The 17,180-nt window shown below is 41.2% G+C and overlaps 1 non-coding gene across 1 annotated transcript in view; it reads right to left on the bottom strand.

Annotated features, from left to right (window-relative positions):
* LOC101853238 overlaps positions 1-17,162 on the bottom strand; it is a 20,752-nt gene extending 3,590 nt beyond the window's left edge. The window contains exons 1-8 of the transcript XR_004858598.1: positions 17,077-17,162; positions 15,936-16,074; positions 13,409-13,551; positions 9,650-9,783; positions 8,566-9,253; positions 5,873-5,957; positions 4,926-5,080; positions 2,833-3,037 (exon numbers count right to left, since the gene is read on the bottom strand). This is a non-coding gene — a transcript (uncharacterized LOC101853238). The remainder of the gene's footprint in view (positions 1-2,832; positions 3,038-4,925; positions 5,081-5,872; positions 5,958-8,565; positions 9,254-9,649; positions 9,784-13,408; positions 13,552-15,935; positions 16,075-17,076) is intronic.
* Positions 17,163-17,180: the final 18 nt, after the last annotated feature.

Raw genomic sequence — 17,180 nt, 5'->3', positions numbered from 1 at the left:
AACAACAAACAACCAAACCACTCCCCCCCAACAAAACAAAACAAAACAAAACAAAACAATAACAGAACAAAAACAAAAAGCCCCATGTTATATACACATTCCAGCTAGTTTTTGTTGTCCTAAATTGTTGTACAAGATGCCAAGGTCCTTGGAGCGCTGTTGGGCAATTTGAATACTCCGAGCTGTCCTATCGGCGCGAAGACTGGCACGGATGCTTCATTGCTCCCATCCTATTATTAATAAGCTGATAGTTAAGGGCCCCTTACTCTCCGTAAAAAAAAAATAATTAAAATCCTTTAATCAAAATTTTGATGCAAAGTTGGATGTATGTAGAGCGTTGTGATGTAAAAATAAATTTGAATAAACATTTTGACGGATCAAACCCATGTGATATTTTTTGACGAGTCATCAATTATTTTTTTTATGTTGGTTCCTGTAAAAGGCAATGGCATGCCTAAGTTACGATCTATCTACACGCGATGTCACCGACACGCACTTGACATACTAATTCTTGTGAGTCTGAGCTCATTAACAAGCTTTGAACCTACAGGTATACCAAACAGCGGACACTCCAGTGGCGGTGGGTAGTGAAGGGCTCACAGGCTTGAGACCCTCCCCCCCCCCCCCCCCAACTCTATCCCTAAGCAAATGAAAATAACTAAATAAGCCGTTGAAACCGTTGTGGTCGCACGCAATGAACACGGAGTGATCAACTCGGCGGCTTGCTCGTTTATCAAATCATTGTTGTTGCCGCTTAGGACTATTGTCACCTAACAGCCGGTCAAATGTCTTTAGGGCTCAGCAAGGAACGAGCCCGTACCCACAGCCCCTCCTTATTGAAACCCCTCTTGTAAAAAGGTAGTAGACTTGGAAGAAATAACACAGCACGGAGGGCTCACGCTCTACAAGCCCGGACAATGGGGTGAAAGTTTTCGACACACTTTCGCCCAGTGACTCAGTTACCTACGCGCCCATTGGGCCTTTTTTTAAGATGCGTTCTACTTCCTCGACTACACGGCCTAATCCAGCTCATAGATGGTAAATATTTGGAGTTCTGAGTGTGCATGTTCGTGTGTGTGGCGCTGAGATTTAACAGTTATTAATTACATCGAACCACTTTTGAGCCAATTTTTTCATTAGATGAAAATTAATTAGAGAAATTTGAAGGTGAAACGGTTTCGTCCCCACCATCCAAAAGAACTCAACGTACAACAAAGAGATGGAAGGCAAAGGTGACTCTTCTCGTTTGAATGGTTTTCAAAATGCCGTGGCTAGCCTTGAGTACAGAAAAATCACCACAGTTTTGTTCATATTGCTTGTTATTTGGTGGTAAAGAAGCGGAGGCAACCTAAGCCCCACCCAAATTTTGGTCCACCCACCTCCACTGGGACACTCACATTTTAAAAAAAAGTGAAATTTGAGAGCAGTGGCTCAGTTCTGGAGAGTATACTTTAACAATGCATGCGATCGAAAATTATCAATCTAGCTCCGAAATGTTGGTAGGAATATTGAAAACTATTCTTTTAAAGTTGTCTTTTTTTGGTAAGTATTTTACGGCGCTTTAAAGAGGATTGAGGTAAGGATTTGCTAAGTCACCAGGTCTCTCATACACAGTGCAACAAGCCTTAAAAGTGTAGAAGAATGTTCAGGTCTCAACGTGAATGGTGAAAATATTAATAACATAAGATATGCCAATGACATCGTTTTAATAGCAGATTAAGAAAAGGGCATTCAATCGTTTCTAGATACTAATGTAACGGAAAGTGTATATAAAGGGTTATTGTTAAATGTGAAGGAAACAGAATGTATGGTGTTGTCTGAAGAAACAGTAATTTCTATTTGCAATCTCATGAGATATAGCGAAAAGATCAAACAGGTGCAATAGGTTACTTATCTATGACATTTACATCTGATGCCAAATATTCCACAGAAATAAAACGAAGAATTGCAAGGGCTAAGGGTAGTTTCATTAAATGAGCCCAAATCCTGAAAAATAGAAACATCTCAGTGACAACCAAAGTGAAAGTTCTGAAACGCTATGTATGGTCAACCCTCAGAACTATATGGCTGTCAATGCTGGACAGTCACTGAAGCCAGTGAAAATAAAATAGAAGCAACAGAAATGTGTTTTTTTAGGAGACTGCTGAGAATATCTTAGAAGGAAAAGAAATCTATCAATGAGGTAGTACTTACTTGAAGAAGCCCACGTGAGCCGCTAGCTGACGGAAAAAAACAGTCCAGGGGCAAGTAGTTTTTGGGATCCTTGAATTCGAATAGACATAAATGCCTTAATCTCGATGGAAAAATTGAAGGCAAATGAGGAAGGGGTAGGCCCAGAGCACTATATTTTGAGAGCCTGAACAGATGAGTGATGGGGAAAGATCAGGTTAATGCAGCTTTTTCAAAAGCATCCGAGCAAAACAATGAATGGAGAACCAAAATCGCCGGTGTCTGTCGCAGATCTAGCCTCTGATGAAGAGATGAAGGACCATCAAGCACTACACACAGTGTGTAATAGATGACCATGACGCGTCAAAGGTGCATTAGATGACCTCACTCTGTCAAACGACCTGTAATTTTCCCAAAGTCTGATGGTATCAGTACAGCGCTTGTTTTGTAATGTTCAGGCTCTTAAACACTTGTTCGATTCTCTTGTTGAAAATACATTTTATTATAATTCTGAACTATCCTGCTTTGGATACTGTATTTTTGTTGGTTCGGATTGACTTTCACAAGCAGGGTCGAGGCAGGTCATCTCCTAACCGACCTAAATAATGTTGATGGGGTGCGATACATTTTCAAAGTGCATATTATGCTTTCTTAGGTACTTACCCTGGGGGAACAAGGAAGCTGTAGATTCTGGCACTCATATTGTAAGGGTCATTTTCGTTGCCAAGCAACACATACAGAGTCTTCACTGCGATGTCATAGTCTGCCCACAAGAAGTTCACATAAGTATCCTCCGACTGGTCGGTTCTATAGAGTTGCTGCCATTTTCCTCCGGTATAAAGTCGTCCTATCTCAAAGAAGTAGGTGCCTGAAAAATTACTCTTTTTAGTTTTGGCGAACAGAAGTCTGTCTGTTGGACAATTCGTTAGTTTAACTGAGTGACGCTGGACAACTCGCTCTAATAAAGCACGTTAGTTTAAACCCAACTGACTTTCCTCACTACTAGGTGGTTGGAGGGCGTTTCTGATAGCTTCCCTCTGCTATGTCCATCTGTCGACCTTACTATTTCCTAGTATTTTATTACACTTCTTGAGTTGATGTGCTTCTCTTTACCCAAACTACGCCCCCCACACCCACCGCACTATGAGAAGACCTTATAACCAAAACAACAGAATGTCATGTTGCACAAAACTCGGTAAAGTAATAATAAAAATGTCAATAATATTAATATTTGTATAGCGCATAGCTCCGCTCGTCAGAAAGCCCTATGCACTTTACTCTACAAGTATATTATCATCAGTATTATCCTAGTAGACTCTTGAACATCAAGAAACACCATTTAGAGGGAGTCGGATTCATTTTGAATAAGTATGTCCAGAAGTCACTTAGAGTATAGGAACTAACTACACGGGGAGAGGATCATCATAGCTTCACTCACTACAAGGAGTAAGAGCATCAATATGAATACAGTCCAGATCTACGCCCCAATAAATGATGCTTCGGATGAAGACAAGGATGCCTTTACTAGACTGCTCCAGGCGGTCATTGACAAACCACCAAGGAAGGATGTAAACATCAAGATTGATCAGGAAAACGTAGATTATGAAGGATTTATGGAATAACATGGCTTTGGACAAATGAATGAGAACGGTGAGCGATTTGCAAATATCTATGCTTTCAACAGTTTTGTCTTTGAAGGCTCTGTTTCCCCCCACAAGAGAATCCACAAGGCTACCTGGGTATTACTAGGTAGAGTGACGGAGAACCAGAGATCGATCATTTCTGTATCTCTCGTATGTTCAGACGTTCATGGGAAGATGCCATGTACGGAGAGGGGCACACGATGTCTTGGATCATCATCTGCTGTCAGCAAAACTCAAGATTTGTTTATAAAAGCACGGGACCAGAACATGAACCAAAAGACCGAATTTCCGAGTAAGCCTCTTAAAGACGGACAAAAGATAGAGGAATTTCAGCTGCAGTCGAGGACCAGACTTCAGCCTCTGGTTGATCTTGATAGGGACGACATGGAAGTGGAAATGCACTGGACCAACGTCAAAGAAGTGTTCACTTTAACATGACACATGATATTAAGATCTTATTTCAGAATATATGGAGTCCGATGTCGGGGGTCGTAAGTCTCGGGATACACGAAAAGAGATTCATTTGGGTTTCAACTAATAGAGTTTTGTAAAATTAACAAACTTCAAATATTGAATGGCAGAACAAATAGAGACGATGAGGGAGCATCACCTGTTTTGAAATCAACGGCAAGTCATTCGTAGCAGACTACATCACTGTAAGCACGGATGGGTTTCAGGTTGTAATTTGTTTTTTAAATACTCCCTAGATCAGAGTCTGGCCATGTTCCTCTTAGTCTAACGTTTACAACCACTGGCATCGAACGTAACGTTTCATGTCTTTTATAAGATATCCAAAAATATGTTCGGACCAACATCGAGAGAGAGAGAGAGAGAGAGAGAGAGAGAGAGAGAGAGAGAGAGAGAGAGAGAGAGAGAGAGAGAGAGACAGCGAGACAGAGACAGAGAGACAGAGAGAGACAGAGAGAGAGAGACAGAGAGAGAGAGAGAGAGAGAGAGAGAGAGAGAGAGAGAGAGAGAGAGAGAGAGAGAGAGAGAGCGGGCGGGGTGGGGTCAGGTGGGGTAGCGATGATAATGTGTTGATGATGACACTATGAGTGTAGACTCTATACAATATATTAAAACGATCTCACTGGACTAGATGTACTGTCAAACCTTTTTCATGAGCCGGCACAATGCCTAAAGTCACATAGGAGCTCTCTATCTCCACCACGATAGCACTGAACGGTGTTACCATTTTTGCTGCGTTGGGGGGAGTAACGTTGTACTCAGCTTTGCTGATGCCTTCTAGCGTGCTCATCTCAATGATCCTGGAGGAAATGGCGAGCAGTCTCAGAGAATGATGGTGATCTCTCTCTCTCTCTCTCTCTCTCTCTCTCTCTCTCTCTCTCTCTCTCTCTCTCTCTCTCTCTCTCTCTCTCTCTCTCTCTCTTTATATATATATATATATATATATATATATATATATATATATATATATATATATATAAAACAACAGACGTTATAAAGTGCCTCAGGGTTTTGTTTTCGACGAAATGAGACCCCGAGAAGCATTGGGTTAACAAATTAGTAAATTAACTGGAGCATTTAGTCTTCACAAATTATGAAAGGTTGGTTCTCTTGTGTACACCGTACTTGCTTCAAACGCGTATTTCTCTCTATATAGATATGTATATATGCATAATATAATACATACTTGTAATGCGTAATTCTCGACGTTCCAGCAATTACTAGTTAGCTCTCAACCTTTCAAGATTCTGTGTTTCTATGAGTAGCAAAATTTAGCTTATGCAAGGAGGGTCAAATAAAAAACAACAGTAAACCTTACAGATTACATGAAAAATAATGTAGAGAAAAATATAGCTGGAGTAAAAGTAACACAAGTAGCTTAGTACCGGTAAACTTGAATGATGTCCAGTCGTGTAATAAGAGTCAGTAAAGATTAAGCTGAATGAGCTAATCTTTTTTGTCATAAAAGTGGACAGGTAAATGGGTAACCTGTATACTGAAGCAGGGGGGGGGGGTCGTAGCATGAGATCAATAAATGTATCTTTACTTCAACCTTGTATTGGTTTGTTTTTTAAACATGGTATATGACCTACTGATTAGCCACATCGTCCATGTCTCCATGGGAGTTCAATGGCAGAAGTGTAACCCCGCGGGCTGGGTCAAGGGACAACACTCCATCTGTAGACGAAAGCCCATGAACATTGTGATTGTCAGTAGGTGGGTAATAATGGAGAAAGTTCACTTTTACAGTACTTGCAACACAATAAGATCATATAAATACCGAAGATTAGAGGTGTTACGAGAGAGTAACAAACACAAGAAAGAAGGAGGAGAGATCAGGGCGATTTATGTTTGATGGTAAAGAAGAAGCAAACCACACTAGAGCACCCGCCAACCACCCGTTCATGAATTAAAGCAGACATCGGTTGCAGAGGCACTGCTGACTCAAATTAAGCAGTCAGGACAAAATGAGAAATGCCCCCCCCCCCCAACCCCTGCCACCGGCTACCTCTATGTCCTTCTTTACTACATAGGTAGGGTACAGGTGTGCTCGTTTTGTTATTAACAACAATAATATGTTGAAATATGCTTTAAATGGCAGGAGCGAGAAAGGGTGAAATTAAAGGGGAAAAACAACAATTCTTTCATATATCTTTTGTTTTTTACCCTCACTAAATGTGATTGTTAGAATTATTTTCACGTTTTAGCAAAACTATACAGCTCTCTTATTTGATATGCTTATATCCAAAAAAACAACAAAAATGTGACTTAATGAAGAGAAAGCTTTAGCATAATGTTGTGTTCTTCTCGTTCCAAATTTCACTTTAAAATGTCATTTTGAAGTTGTGACAATAACTGACTGATAGCAGAATTCTTCGCCTTTCTTGATTAGCTTATTGTAAATAGATTTATAGTATTTCCTCTTCAAATGTTAACATAACAAGTTCAAATGTGACATGCAAAAACAAATCTTACATTTGTGAAGTTATGTGACATGAAAAATTCGTACCTTTTAAGATAAAATGTGAACATAGCAACTTCAAATAGAGCACAATTTCTTTTTCAAATGTGACTTTGCACTCTCACGTGTGACATCAATGAAAATATGGGTCATATTGTCTGTGACGAAAGGAAAAATGCCGGCGATTTACTCTAAAACTGCTTAGGCAGACAAAACCTGAACTTACAAGGCATAATATCTAAGAGGTGAAGACTACTTGCAAATTGCGTATTTTGTAGTCGTAAATAGTACAACTGCCTACAATAATGTTAAAAAAGCAAAGAAGAGAGATGGCAAAGTTACAATGCTCCGTGGTGATAAGAGACAATGATGGGTGTTTGACGACATGAATGCTGTTGTCTAGGATATTGTTGACAGGCTCCTGACTTTATTATTGGCATGACCAATAGAGAACCCAGAATCTGCATCCTAGTCCATGGTGTGGCGGTTAGGTGCTTCGCTGTTGCACGCAGAAATCTGATTTTGATTCCTGAGTCGAGGGAAATTTTATGGAGTATCTCGGTCTTTCTGCTGGGATGATTGATCCCTCCCTCTCAACCCGGATTGGCCCTGACTGATAGGTGGAGCGGAATGAACTAATAAATTGGGACGAGGGGCTATAAAACACCTACATTCAGAGTACACCTTCCACTAGCCTGCCATGTAAGCGGGACAACCATCAGCCCAGTTCTCGACGGGCTCCTTGGCACCATGAAAAAGTTAGAAGGCACACTAATTGCTGAAAGAAATTCCAACTGCATCAGAGATCTGAACCATGCATCAACATGGCTTATGCATCACGCACAAGCCAGAGGAAACATCTACAATGATAGATCAGGCATAAACCTGAGCATGAAACAAATCAATGGACGATCTCGTCGATGGACTAGAGCAGAGTATGTCGTCCAAGGCCGGCGCGGAACAAATTTTACAATGACTTTCGCTGTGAGTAATGACGATGGCCTTATATTCAATGAACAACTCTGAAGGAGGAATGACAAGGGACCTTAGGTGAATGCATTTCTAGTAAAAGATAATGCATTTGCTCTTAGGCAAGCAGCCAAACTTCAGTTGCCTTCAAAATTTTGGTCTCCGGTCTCTGACTCCTTTCTGCCCTTTTCTGAATATCTGCGAAAATGCAGCTGCTACACGGTGCAAACAAAATAAACAATGGACGAAGTTTGCCCCTAGCACTCCCCCCCCCTCTCTCTCTCTCTCTCTCTCTCTCTCTCTCTCTCTCTCTCTCTCTCTCTCTCTCTTTCTCTCTCTCTTTCTCAGTAAGTCTTACTTCTTTGTCGTCAATATACTGTTTCTGCTTGTTTTGCCTTTCCGGCACTATTCCGTTATTGTTTTGATCTTCTTCTCTTTAACCTCAAACAAACCTCCCCCCCCCCTCTGTTTCCCTTTAACAGCCTGTCTATATTATGTCTGTCTCTGCCCCTCTCTGCCTCTCGTCTGTCTATCCATCCACCTATCTATATGCCCCATCCCCTACCACCTGCGCAGGTTCATATCAAAGAAAGCAGGGCGCCTTCTATTTCTCCGCCTTATGAAGGATTTTTCTTTTTCATCAATGATGGTATATATTGTTACGTCCCAAAGACAATGAGATTATTCAGGAAGCGCGACCCTACCATTCAAGGCCACCCCGGTCAAAAAGGGATACAACATCACAGCAGAAAAACCAGTTTACTCACGATTCCTACGTGCTCTAGGGAAGCGCCTAACCGCTACGCCACAAATGTGGTGCACCTTTGGTACAACGTGTAGACTAGACAAACCTACCCGTCACGAAAGAGGTTGTGTCATTTTTGGCGCCCAGAATCCCTTTATCAAACGGCGTATCGATGCTGAAGTCAAGGGTCGCGATCTCCGTCCTTTCCCCGGTCAAGGAGTCCACTGAGTAGTAGACAGCGCCGCCACTCATCTGATTGGCCATACCAAACAGTTTTGGGGCGGGATCTGTGTTTTGTGATCGTGACATGGTGGTGTCGTACTTGGGTAGAGGTTGTGGCATCTTACGATACATCAACGGCCTCGCAGTCGAGCCGAAATAATGTCCATCTCTGGAAGACGTCCCAATGAATGATAATGCCTTTCGGAGTCTCTCTTTCCCTTCGTCACTTGAATCGGCAGAAGAAATTCGATAATTCACTAAACTATTTGATTTCTTTGTAATTAAAAATTCTTGAAGAGAGGTGAAAATCTCTTTGGGTTTTGATCTTGGAGCTAGTTGCATCTCTTCTGAGCCTCCTGGGCCAGATGAGTAGGTTTCCAATGCACCACTGGCTTGACTTCCTGTTTCTGTATCAGCATCTAGAAGCTGTAAATCGCCCGAGTTGTCTGTCCTTTGCACTTCGGATGTCTTACGCACCTGTATGTCTGCACATTGGTAGAAAGTTGTCTCCCCTGGTTTGTGCGCCACATATCGGGCTCTGATGACGCAATGGTCACAGTCCTGATTTGGCAGAGTCTGTGGAAGATAGCCAGAATTACAAACGTGTCTCCATTGAGAAGCCCAGCATAAACAACAATTACAGTAGTGCCTGTAACAATACTACCACCGCCACCACCATTTAAAAGAACAAAGCAGCAGCACAGTAGCAACAGCAGTTACACCACCCCTACTACGGACCATCACTGCTGCCACCGCCACTCCCACCACCACTGCCACCGCCACTGCCACCACCAATACCAATATCAACAACAACGACTTGACAACAACTACAACTACAACAATAGAAACAGTAAAAACAGTGGATCTTCACTTTTACTGAGTCGTCCATCTCTAAGTCTCTCCTCCGTTGACAACAAAAGTTACTGTAGAGGCACAGTCTCTTTGATAACTTAAAGCCAAACACTAACATACCACCACTGCGGTGTAGTTCCGTTGGTGAGCTTGGTCATATTCATCTTCGTCATGTACCATTGCCAGAATGATAAACGGGTCTGGTGGTACATCAGCATCAGAGTTCGCCACAGCAAAAGCGATATCCATGTATCCTTGGACAGTATGGTATTTGGAGGGGGGAAGGTTGTGGTGGGGGGGGGTACAATAAAAGGGTGTGAGGATGTATATGTACATATATACACGCTCATGTATGGGGACGGAGAGGGTAGGGAAGGCTGCGTAGGCTATGTTGGTAAAAGACGAACGGGTGCCCATTGGTCAAAACACATAATCAGTTCGAATCGGGTAAGGTCGGGTAATTGTACTGATATGTGCACATTCTGTTAATGGTCTCTGCTATGCTACATCAAATTTGCCAAAGAAGTTTGTTTGGAAAGTCCATTAACGCCTGTCACATTCCGCCTATGCTGCCTGCAAAACAAAAGGTCAGAAGTACTAGCCTAATTGTTTTCATCAGACGAATCAAATTGTGACCTAGAAAATTAAACACGTTTGATTTGGGAGAATTTGATCCTATTTGTCCAAAGTCCAACTCTAGGGTTCGCATAGGAGCCACGGTTCCTGGCCGCCGTCGAGGAAGATGGTAACTTACAAAGTAGGAGATTGCTAGAAGCACTTGAAGTATGGTGTGGTAAAACAGACAGGCCTAGCAAACCGACAGTGGATATTGAAATGTTCGAAACAAAAGAAAGGCGAAAAAAACCCCGGACAGATTCATTAACTCAAAGAGACCAAGACAAGCAGGGCACAAGAGAAATGGGGTTCAATGACTAAGTCAAAGAGGTAGTTACGTGGGCTTTCGTGGCCTAGAGGTTAAGGTGTTCGCCTCTCATTCATAGGTCACGGGTTCGAATCCGGGTAGCGACAGAAAACTATTTTCTTCTCTAAAATTATGTTCTTTCGGCTGTTTTCGTCTCCACTTTCTGCCCTCACCCCCTCACCTCCTTTACCACGTCCTCTTTCTGCAGCCTTTCTACTACTACTACTCCTTGGCTCCTTCTTACGGCTGTCTTTCAGCCACACCCCTGATCTTCTGGTAGGAAAGATCTACCCCTATCCTTTTCTGACAAGGACGAAAAATATCGGAGGTCCCGTAAGCAAGTTGCGCTTGTCAAAGATCCCTTTGTTTAAAATCGATAAGAGTAAGCTTCGGCCTCCATCCCGGCAAAATTCCAAATTTCCTACCAATTGAAAATGTTTAATGTGTCCTGCGCGCTCATGAGATCTTAATAATGCAGTTGCGAGTGCCGTAAAACACATGCCCCCCCCCCCCCCCCCAAATAAAAAGAAGTAGTTGCCATGAAGAAGAAACTATTCAAAAGGCGGAAAAACCCGAAGACAGATTATAAGGATTACATACTTCATTGCAGTGCACAATGTTTTGGAAAACGAATGGTAAAAACAGTCAAGAAAGAATAATGGAACCAGTATGAAAACCACCCGACGAGTATTTGCAAAGAAGTACCAAGGGAGTTCTACAAATTTTCATGAGCATTTAAATAAGAAAGTTCCAACTTAGAAACATCATAAACGACAAGGAAGGCAAACCAATCTTCTATAAAGACATAATAAAAGAAAGATGGGGAGAATATTTCAAAGAGTTGCTTAATCCACATTAAATAGCGGAAACAACCTCAAATTTCACCCAGAAATACAAAGAAAACGAAGAATCACCAATGCTTAAAAGTGAAATGGAAGCAGCAATAAAGAAGAGCCAAAACAAATCACCGGGTATTGATGAAATAACCTGATGGAATAACTATCGTATCCATACAGTCATTCGGAGATGCCGGCTTCACAAAGCTGACAAGAATCTTTAGTGTAGCAGGGAAAGAACGCCGGACCACCAGATGACTTGCAAAGTGCCATCATTGTGTCAGTATGCAATGAATAAAGGGGAAAAAAAGAAAGATTATACCTGCAGGGAATTCTCTTTACTTAGTCATACGAGGAAGATAGGCAAATATATTTTAAAAGGATAAGACCACTGTGGGAAATACAGCTTAGCAGAGCACAATTCGGATTAAGAAGAGGGGAAAATGGCGCAGACGCAATGTTTTCACTTAGACACCCATGAGAAACACTAGCTTTCATCACCCAAGAAAAAGCCTTCAATAGAGTAGACCGGGACAAATTGCAAACAGTGTTAGAAGAATACGGAATCCAGAGACAGCTACTGGACAAACAATATGACACAATATGAAAGCAGCAAAACAATAGTAGGGACAACACAAGAAAAAAACACAGTGGTTCCAAATAAGATCTGGAGTAAAACAATAATGAGTACCTATTCTCTTAACGACCAATAACATAAAAGCATGTTTATATACATGGACAAAATGCTATTAGAAGCTAAACGAGCTTCTTTTTGCAGATGACCAGAGCATTCTAAGCTACAACGAGAATGCACCCCAAGAACATGTAAACAAACTAAACAAAAGCTGCAAAGATCACAAATATATCAGCACCAGCAAATCGAGGCTGTGAAAAACAGCAAAACACCAGGCTTGCTTCACAGTCGCCAAAAACAAAATCAAGCAAGTAAGAGTTCAAATACCTGGTAAGTGTGTTCATCCAAGACGGAAAGACGGACAGAGAAATAAATACCAGAATAAAATAGGCCAATGCTGTGACTTACCAATCGGCACCATTATTTTTACATCCCAATATCACAATGAAAACAAAGCCAACTTATTAACAGCATCCTCACACTGACACTGTTAACACAGACGGAAAATAACCGCGAGTTTACCAAACAAAATCAACGCATCTGAAATGAGATGCCTTGGAAAAATCTTTAAACATCACACGAAGGGACATGGTGATAAGCGAGACAATCAGAGAACAAGTTGGCTCAATCCCCGCTTGCAACATAAGGCAAACAAAGAATTAAATGGTTTAAGCATCTGTCGACACAACCAGACAGAATAGCAGTGAGAGCATACAATTAGGGAACTGATAGATATTGAGGAAGATGCAGGCCCAGGGAAATATGGATAGAGGGGGTCACAGAAAAATTAGTTAAGAACAACGTAACCATGCAACTGCAATACAAGAGACAAGAAAAAGATGTGTGCTTCTCCATGGACACCACAAGATAATAGAGAAGGGGAGAGATAAAACAGGAAGTAAGCGCTAATATTTGATATCCTGGCTTTTCCCCACTCCATAAACAACAACAAAAAAGGACGTTCTGTTATGTTGACTTGATATTGGGCTCTTCTCCGAATGACCAAAACAAGAGACAAGCGTTCCATTTCCGCTTAGAAAAGTCTGTTTTAAACTCTCATTTCAGTGTTTCTGCCAAGATGCCGTATACCACTCAGTCCAGTTTATTCACCTTCTATATGATTTAAATTATGTCGATGAGACCGTTAAGCACAAAAATCGTTTTTTTTACAATAAATCATTGGGGGCAATAACAACAGTAGCACCTCCAACAACAACAGCAACAATACGATTAAAACAACCGAAAGGATTCCCCCAAAATAACCCGCCAAACAACAACTAAGCGCTCCTCCGTCCAAGTGAATGAAATCACGAAGTCCCTATTTTGTCGACCTCGGAGTTGCTGCGTCAGCGCGTATTCTTTTAATTTTAAAAAAGTTTTAGTAGAAGTTTTACGGCGCTCGCAACTGCATAAGGTCATATGAGCGCCAGGCGTATTTTTAAATTAGAGAGATAGATAGATAGATAGATAGATAGATATTTTATTACCTGGGTAGCCTATACTGTAGTGGTTGAAATTTTGCTGCCATTTCACATATTGGACGCCCTCCGTCTAAAGTGATATTGGGTGGGAATTGACCAGGTATGCCTCCACATTCTGCTCCGTGCCGGAAACATGTTGGACTGCCAGGCTAGAGAGCGAGAGAGTGATGAATAGATATGAGCACATGCATACCTCCATATCCCAATACCCCATACACAACATACAAAGAGGGTGCAAATTTGCGTATGTTTGAGTGTGTGCGTGCGTACGTGTGTATGTCTACATGTACGATGGGGGTTCAAGAAGTCTTTGGTCTAAATACATGTATGCTACATGGAAGGTGGGGTTTCTCTACTAATTCGGCAGCTGTGTCGAGTATTGATCTCCCCTGGATTCGTTTCTTTGGTCGTCTCTGTTCAGTGATCTTTCTGTTTGGGTGGTTTGTGTCTAGTGTCTTGTAGCTCTCACCCATCTACAAAACTGCTGCCTCTCTCCGCTGGTCCAAAGGTTCCGGGTTGGGGTGGATTTTGCAAGCTGCAGTTGGAGTGGATCTCAAAGCTCCTGAGACAAATTGTATTGCTTGATTCTGAACTTTGTCAAGTGACTTCTGAGTTGGTTTGCTGCAGATTGTCTGTAGGGTTAAGTTGTATTCCAAGGCAGAGGGTACATAGCCAACATATAGCTGTCTGAGTGCATCCTTGCCCACCCCCTATGAGGTGCTAGCCAGCCGTCTGAGCAGGTTAAGTCTCTCGTAGGCCTTAGCCTTTAGGTTCCAGATATGGTTTCTGCATGAAAACTGTCTGTCCAGCTGGATCCCGAGATAGGTTGAGTTTTCAACTTTTTCGAGTTTGGTTTCTGCAAGTGAGATGGTGAGATTTTTTTTTTGCGACCCTGTGACTTTTCGTAAAGACGGTGTAGATTGTCTTGGTATAATTTGCTTTTAGTTTCCACTCGCAGCAGCAGTGGTCAAATTTATCTAGGGCCTCATTTATAAGTCCGGTACTGATGCCAGCTTGTTTACTCGAATGCCAGATGGCTAGGTCATTGGCATAGTATCTCAGGCTGGTCGTTGATGAAAGTAAGGAGAAGTGTGCAACTCAGAGAGGAAACCTGCGGTAGCTCCTCCTCGAGTACTGCTTTGGATGACACACCATTGTTCATCCTGGTCTGGATTGTCCATTCTCTAAGGAAGAACTAGATAGATAGATAGATAGATAGATAGATAGATAGATAGATAGATAGATAGATAGACGTGGCTCATCTTTGTAGGTGGGGGATGGGTGGTAGGTGCCACAACATATGAGGGTCAAACAGTCCAGAACCGTGATGTGAGAGTAAGAGAAAGAGTACATGGCAAACAGTTTCGTCGAAACTCTAATTCTTGATACATTTACGGTCGTGAAGTCATTGATGTCCAAAGAGGTAATGAAGTCTCATGGAGATAGTGGACAAACAATACACTATAATACCATAACATGTACTATCCTTAAAGTTTCAGCCGTGGCCTCCTGGGTCTACTCTACAGGCTCATGTACTACATGTATAGTGCGGTAAAAAATTCCTGGCGAATTTATTTTTAGATATCTCCTTAATTAACAATCGAACATAAACTCTCCAGCTTTTGCACAGTGACTTGTATCCATTTGTCTTAACAGATCAATATTATTGTAAATACCTGTTAGCTCTATTCTAGAAAATTCCTTAATAAATACTAATATAAAATCCCAGTGGGTGGTTTCTAATGGATTAAAAAGGTTTACCGTTGGGACAATATTCACTCTTAAAAGCAAGTCGGTCATTTTGTTCTAATCTCGAGATTATCTTTATTGAACACATGTTTTGAGAACTTTTAGTGTAAAAAAGTGTTCACCATAAAATTATTTTCTTGTAACTAGTATTGCCATTAAAAAGAGTCATAGATGAGCTGTGGCGTAAGCCATATGCGTATGCAAAATGTGTGTGAGAAGCGGGAAGAGCTGTGAACAATTTCATTTTCCGCGTAAAGGAGACTTGTAGTTCTAGTATTTTATATAAATTACTGAAGAAAAGTTTTTTAATCGAACCTCAGATGTGGTGGAAAAATGTGATTAAGTTACGATAAATTGATACAAACTGAAGAGCAAAGTATGGGTAACATCGATTTACCCTTTAAAGAGATATTTGAGGATAAGTTGCGCCACGAATTTTTGACCGCATTATAGTACTTAGTACCTGAGCTTCTGAAGAAATTCCCGTTGCGGTTTTCATAATATACTCGGCTTGTCCTAACGGGAAACGAACATAAAATAACGAGGTTGTACCTTTTAAATGACCTTGCAGCGTTAAAAAGAGCGTTAGACCCGTACTTTTAAACAAGTCAGACTCCTTCATGCTGAGGTGTATGGGAAGGCAATCTATAGCGTATAATCCACGCTTTACTTGTACTCATCAAGTTTAAACGTGCAATCGGGCGCGGAGGGCTATTCTGCCAGACTTCATACTCGAGGGATTGTCACAACTACAAAAGATAAAAATTATGAACACATATCTGACCTCGGACACATCCATATCCCCACGTTGTCGAGGAGAGATCAAACACAGATGTCCAGATGCTGAGCCAGACCAGGTCAACATGAGAACGAATGCTGTGAGTGTGTGTATCGTTAGGCACTCCATACCTTCACTCTGGATACTGATAAAATAGGAGCAAGGTAATCTGGAATTTGAACATCCTTTCACAATGAGTATAGTATTTCTGGGTAAGTCGAACAATTGAATAAATAAACAAAGATGAAAAAAAAAATAATAAAGCACAAGAAAAGATAAATAATGATATTATTGTCTTCTACGGGAATAAGTTGTGAACTACTCTAAAGGAATACTAGAAGTAGAATACGCTGGGAAATTGTCAAATACATTAAATAGATGGGCATTTTTGGATAACTAAGTTCAAAAGACTTACCTACATAACATGCATCTAAATTACTGGCTAAAAAAGGGAAAATCTTATTTATACCCAGTGTACATTGCAGACAGTTTCATCTAATTCAAATTCGATATGATAGAATGAATTTCGAAGACGGCCAGATTTTCGTTCTTGGATGGGCAAAAGCTATAATTATGCATAATTTCATAAAATTATCCTCCAACTTCAAACATGATTGTCTAGGTGTGATCAGTTCCAGTTTAATAATTTAAAAAAATACAAAGACGACATCATCATCATCAACATCATCATCCTCATCATCATCATTTTCATCAGCAACAGCAACAACAACAACAACAACAACAACAGCAACAACAACAACAACAACAACAACAACAACAACAACCTGCCAATCCGAAGGCTACTATGCAATGCAGGGTCAGATCTTACGTTAGCTCACGGAATGCCAGTCTCTTAAAAACGATTCCGCATTAAATTTGATTAAACAAAGCAGAGGTCAGTTTGATATGGTGAGCACTGGCCGGCACCATCTCACAAGTGTATAAAACTATAATATCAAATCATAGGGGTTTGACGAAAGTTTGTGTACTATGATTTGCATATCATAATTAAGACGTCTTCCTCGAAAGATTTTAGTTTCTGTCGCGCGTATCGATTTTAGAATCACCAAGGGACTCGGCGAGTCGTTGTTGTTGTTTTTTTTTTTTCGCCCTCATCCAAGAAGGCTAGATGTTAGATCTTACTTACGTTAAGATCAGGGGTGTGGTGCGGCTGAAAGACAGCGGCAAGAAAGAGCCAAGGGGGAGAAGTAGGCAGCAGAAAGAGCCAGGAGCCTATAGGAAGTACAAAAC

Source organism: Aplysia californica, unplaced genomic scaffold (assembly GCF_000002075.1).
Source record: "Aplysia californica isolate F4 #8 unplaced genomic scaffold, AplCal3.0 scaffold00210, whole genome shotgun sequence".
Classification (NCBI taxonomy): Eukaryota; Metazoa; Mollusca; class Gastropoda; order Aplysiida; family Aplysiidae; genus Aplysia; species Aplysia californica.
Note: the sequence above shows the minus strand (reverse complement) of the source record. Positions and strands in the feature narration are given on the sequence as shown.